This window comes from Netta rufina (assembly GCF_964035555.1).
Source record: "Netta rufina genome assembly, chromosome: 1".
NCBI lineage: Eukaryota > Metazoa > Chordata > Aves > Anseriformes > Anatidae > Netta > Netta rufina.
The window spans coordinates 70,466,609-70,472,529 of record NC_140123.1 but is presented as its reverse complement, the minus strand read 5'-3'; the positions used below and the strand labels follow the sequence as shown (position 1 = coordinate 70,472,529).

General features: G+C 45.3%; 1 protein-coding gene across 1 annotated transcript in view; it reads left to right on the top strand.

Annotated features, from left to right (window-relative positions):
• The first annotated feature begins 5,247 nt into the window (after positions 1-5,247).
• Positions 5,248-5,921, top strand: part of CYFIP1 (cytoplasmic FMR1 interacting protein 1) — a 62,181-nt gene continuing 61,507 nt past the window's right edge. Inside the window, exon 1 of the mRNA XM_084301294.1 lies at positions 5,248-5,377. The gene's annotated coding sequence lies outside the window, so the exon portion shown is untranslated. The remainder of the gene's footprint in view (positions 5,378-5,921) is intronic.

Sequence of the window (5,921 nt, the reverse complement as noted above, 5' to 3'; positions counted from 1 at the left end):
ATCAATACACCTCTATGTTAAAAGAGAACATCAATCACCTTTTTACCTTTTACCTTTTTATTTATTTGAATAAATAAACGATATAATAATTGTAATTCCACCGTAGTGCATGTATTTCTGCTGGAACCTAATTGGTAATTTATTAAAGCTTGAGAGATGTTCCTGCTATGGAAGTAGAGTACTTACTACCAGCCATGAGACTGTGGCTTGTGTTACGAAACAATTCTTTGCAGCTGTGAGTTGCTGTGTTACTTCACATGAAGAGGAATGTTGTGAGTCTTGTGTGAACAGGAGGTCTCAAAAGGTTCTTCAAAGCTACAACCATTTTTTTTTTTTTTTTTTGTATATAGCACTAGGAAACTTCCTACTATCCTGTAGCATGTTCTTTTTTGTTTGACTGAGTGGAGGTTTTGCTTTATAGAGAACATCTTGTATTGTCCTCCGTGACTGCATGACGGTTTTCCAAGAGAATGTTTTGTGTGATAGGAGGACAGCTCCTAACACAAGTAATTTGTGCTTCTAGTTTATCGGGACTGGTTTTCGTTTGAAATTCCACACAACGTATCGCATGCAGAGGCAGCATATATGCTCCACTAAAGGCTTCTTGCTCATTCAGCACACTGGTAGTTTTTAATTGTATACTTATACTGGGAAGTTCAGCATTTGCATGCACTGGCTCATTATTTTTTGAGTATATGTATGTTATGTACTCTATGCTTTTAAAAATCTAAGAAGCAGTTGCTTTATTCCTCCTTTCTGTACAGTGATTACCTTTACCTTCAGTGAAATTCCTGCTTTTCATAGACTTGCCTTGGCTAATACTAAGGAGATGTGGGGAAAAGAAAAAATCCTTCAGCCCTTCATGTTGATGAAGCAGTGATCCATAATAAATTCCTTTACAGCTCTTACTTACTTTGTAAGTAAAAATGCTAGTGAAATATAGTGAAATTGCTGTTTCAACCAATTTCCTGCTAGGAAATTAACGGTGCATTCTGTGGAGAGACCTCTGTGTGGTTTGGAGGTGGGTGATACCTGCTGCTTATTGCTCAGCCAGTTTCCAATGGTGACCTGCTCTTCTGTCATCATAAAAGCACAGTTTGGGGGCATTTTACCAGTTTGCTCAAATTTCTGAGTAACGTTTTCTGGTTTCTGATTCTCACAGCAGTGCTGTTACTTGGATCACATCCCATGTCCATTAGTTCTGGACATTTTAAACCACGTTTCCAAATTCCTGCTTCTGTCTGTCACCTATGAATTGATTTGAATCTTAAACTTTAGATCCTCCTCTTCAATGAGGAGGCACAGCGTTCGAGTATGCCTTACTTGCACTTTTAGGATTTCGAGTACGCAATTGCAGAAATGTGAGAAAAACTAGGCCTGATTCGTTGCACTTCTGTTTAGATTTGAGGGGTTTCTGACGTAGTCTTTTGTTTTGTAAATGATTAAGTCTAACTAAGGAAAGCATAAAAAAAAAAAAAAAGGCAGAGCATCTGAAAACTGAAATTTCTACGCTTCTAAGGGGTATCTTCTAATTTGAAATTATATTTTAAAAGCCCACTAGGTGGCAGACTTCAAAATTTCAAGGGATTGCTTTTAGTAAGTTCTCTTTCTGAGCTGGCGGTTGTTGCTTTCGTAACATCAAAGGACTGTGTTTAAATAAGAAAAGCTATGTTCCTTGACCTAAACATGAAGGCACAAGAAGGCCTGCTTGGGTTTTTGAAAAACGAAAATAAGCACTTGAGTGATGTACAAGGGAGAAGGGAACGGTTTTGTAAAGCAGCACGGATGTAGGTGGAATAGCAAGCATGGATTTGGGTCTTTAAAAATGAGGATTTGGCTAAATGGGATTAGGAAAGATTATAATATTCAAGGTATGGTGTTAAATCCGATATCGAAAGTGTCTGGAATAAAGCACACTGTTATTGGGTCCTGTCACAGTTGAATCTGTGCTTTATTTCGACATTTCTTTTTTCCTCTTTATCTTCTGGGTGCACTCTGTGAGAAGTTACAGCAAAGAGGCCCTTATCTGTCACAATACTTTTCTTCCTTCTCCTTTTATTTCTCGTGACCTTCTGTCATATCTAGGTCCCATTTTAGCACAGATTTTGTAAACTCTCTTAACGCTTTCTTTGTTGTTCAGTTTTAATAACCTTCTAATTACCCACTAGGTCCTTGAGGACCTTTGCTTGTGTCACATTACTGATATCAAGAAAGTTAGCAAGCAGTTGTGAATCCAAAGAAGCCAAGTGAGGGATTTGGGGCAGGGCTTGCATGATACAGCATGTGACCCAGAAACAGCAAACAGAACATTTGTGTGTGTTAAAGCTAATAAGGGTGACAAAGTTGGATGTAGTGCTACTATTCATGTTATTTCCTGACACGGTACGTAGCTGGAAGAACACAACTGTTGATCTGGGGAAGGCAACCTGTTATCGTGTAATGCTCAATCCGTAACAGAGTGCTTCGTGCCTTGGTAGTAGTTTGTTAAAAGAAAAATTTAATGCTTTTACAGAGATTATTGAAATCTTCTGGTACGTTTTGAAAGATGAATTGCATAGCAAATGTGCCCTAGTCTTAGGGCAGGTTCCTGCTTTCTGAGCTCTCTGCTCACTGATGTCTTTTGAGACAGTTGTCGCTTTCTGCTTGGTCTCTTCGGCTTGAACTCCCCAAGCACTGTGCCTGTCTCCTCCTGAGAGATGAAGCTACAGGCTTGCGTTACTTGGTGTGGGAACACGGAGTGTGTTCGTAGCCTTGCTCTGCTTCAAACTGTTGGCCTTGTCTGACACAAAATGAAGTCTGTACTGACCTCTTGTGCCAAAAATCTCCATTTCTCTTGAGTATGGACAAGTGGCTGATGATTCGCCAGGTGTGTGGATTTATTTCATTGATTTTCAGGCAACTTTGTAGTTTTGCATGATGTCCTATCTTGGGGTCATTGTGGCCATTGCCCACCTTGGCTTCCCAAAAACCTTTGTGTTGAATCATGATGGTTTCCTGTGATGTCTGTCTTCCTTTCCAAGGAGGAAGAGATCTCTGTGGGCTCAGCTGATGAAAACTGAATGGATGGATGGATGGATATGCTGTTGAGCTTAATTGCTAGAATATCCAAGTGGAAAGGTGCAGAACTGGAGAATATGTAAGCATTTTAAACATATGTAGGCAGGACCCCAGGGCTCCTGTCAGACCTCTTCATTCACATGGAACTGAAGCCTTCTGTAGATTCTTCTGGGCTCCCACAGAAGATTTTCTTTCACAGACCTTGCATAAATACTGTAAAGCCCAAAGACAGGAATTCAAAACAAAACGAAACCAGCTAGAATTCAGGAAATAGACTTGTGGGTGTCTGTGGCTAGCATAGTGCTTTGAACGAAGGCTTCTGCTAATGTACAGAGAATTGGATTAAGCCTGTTACTAACTAATATCTGTTGTTCATCTGATGTAGGTGTAAGGTATGCAAGTTGTCAGGAACATAATGCATTGGTGTTATCGATCTCAGCAAAGATAGCTAGCAAGTAGGGGTTAAATACCAGGTTTAGATAAATTCCAGCCAAGTTAGGGCTGTTTGAGATCTCAGTTCTGGCCGCTGGCATCAGTGACTCGAGAAGGAGCATAGGAAGACCCGGGGCTCAGCCGATCCTTAGGGTGAGTTGCCTCCTGGCAGTGTCTTGCTTTCATGCAAAGCAGCCACTCCTGGCACCAGGTGACTTTGGTAAGTAACACTTCTGGGAGCTGCAGCGGCAGTCTTGCACAGGAGCACTGAGTGGCACCCATTCTGGGGGCAAGCCACAGTTGATCGGAGCTCGCTGGGACCTTATAGCTTTGCAGCAAGTTCCACGTCTAGAAACATTGCACTTCAAGTCTCCCTTGTTGCTCTCTAGTGGCTTGGGAACTGGGGTCTCAATGCTGATGCAGACCAAGTGGCTGCATTAAGACAAATCTGTTGTCAATTTGCACTCACCCAGGACACGGAAACTAAACCAATCCTGCATTATAAAGGTGAGTTGTTCTTTAACAACTTTAACTTCTATTTTAACAACATTGCCCCAAGAGTAGTTTGTAGAAGAGGGTGCAGTATCAGCCAGAAACAAGCATCTCGCTCTCGTCGTCTTCTATAGTTTTCACTGAACAGGATTTAGGAGCTAGGCTGATCGGGAACTGTGACAGGTGAAATTCATTCATTCGATGTATGCATTCAGAGTACATCAGGGAAACATCCAGGCAGAGGAGCAGCAGCAGCCCCATCCTAGAAAAGAAACTTGCACAAATTAACAGACAAGCACTGAATGCAGCACTGGAAAAAATAAGACTCTGGAGATATGGCAGTAACACGGTGAAATGGGAACAATAACGTTTTGAAATGATGCGTAATTTCTCCACGAGCTGTTGGAATTCATGATGATGTGGAATAACGTGACAAGACGGTACTTGAAGTAATGATAATTATGGGATTTAGCAACTTATTCCCACTTTTTGAAGGTTGTCTTGTAGATGATACTGAAAAAAAAAAAAGGCTGTTTAAAGAAACTTAGTACAGGGGTAACTCATTTGGAAAAAAAAAAAATAATCAAGTAAAGGAATAATTTTGAGGAAAACTCTAACTTGTTTAGAAGTTTCCAAGCTCTACGTTGTCAGTAACCTGTATGTATGTACTCCGGTGGATTGTGCCTGCCATAAATTAGAGCAATTTTGACAAGCTTTAACGAAGCAGTTTCATGTCGTGGTAGAGCATATGCGTTCATGGGATGAATCTTGAAGAACCAGAGCTTGAAATGGGAGAAGGTGAAGCGGAAAAAGATGTAAGCAGCCTTAAAAATGAGCAACTCCATGGTGCGTTTTACAGAAAAATACAGCAGGCGTGGCGCCTCGGCCGGGACGAGGGCTGTATGTGGGCACCACCCAGAGGAAATATGTTCAGGGGGTTTCCTGGTGCCTCCCCTCTGTCTTTCAGCTTAGATCCTTGACCCTTACTGCCAAAGTGAAGGAAAATAAATAAACCCAGGCGATAATTTTCCACACGGCGGGGGTAGCACTGGGGGGGCTGGGGCTACCCCCGGCTCTCCCTTGGCTTGCAGCCCCGAGGCGGGCGCTGCCTTTTGGCGTGTTAAACCCAACAAAAACCCCAACCCCCGCCCTCCTCTCGTCAGGGGGAGGCCGAACCGGAGGGCCGGGGAGGGAAAAAGCTCGGTGGCGGCGGGACGAGGAGGAGGAGGAGCTGGAGCGGCAGGAAGGGTGTTTCCCTGCGCCGCTCCAGCTCCCGGTGACTCAGGCAGGAAACTCCCAGCCCGGCGCGGCCCAGGAGCGGAGCCACCCTCCCCGAGTCCCCCCCGGAGCCCCCCGGAGCCGGGCCGGGACCCCCGGAGCCGGCAGCGCCCAGCGGGTGAGAGCCGGGGGGCGGCGGAGCCCGCCCGGGCTGAGGGGCTCGGAGCGGGGGGGGGCCCGGCCCCGGCTGCGGGCCCCGGCGGCGCCGCCTCAGGCGCGGCCTCGCCCCCTGCCCGGCGTAGGGGCGGCGGGCGGTGACCTCGTTTGGGGGCTTTTTGGTTTATTTTGTCTCGTTTTGGGGTCGTTTCTCGTAGCTCGGGTGGCTGCAAGCCGGCCTGTCTCTCGTTTGGCGTCAAAAGTCCCAATGCTCGCCTCAGCAACCGCGACCCGTCGGCTGGTACCGCAGGGCTTGCTTGGGTTTTGCTTCCTGGGCTGTCCCCCAGCGGGTTGGGGACAAAAACAAACAAAAATCGTGTATAAGTTCACCCTGCATCAAGGTGGCGGTCCCGTGGGTCTGCAGGCATCGAGCAGGGCTTTTGGGGAAGTCGAGCTTTATCCAGTTAAATGAGTGATGTTTCAGCGAAACCCGTGGTGTGAGGGGGTAGCAGGGTGGTGGATGAATTCACAGACATCTCGTACGTGGCTGGGATGTGTTTCCGACA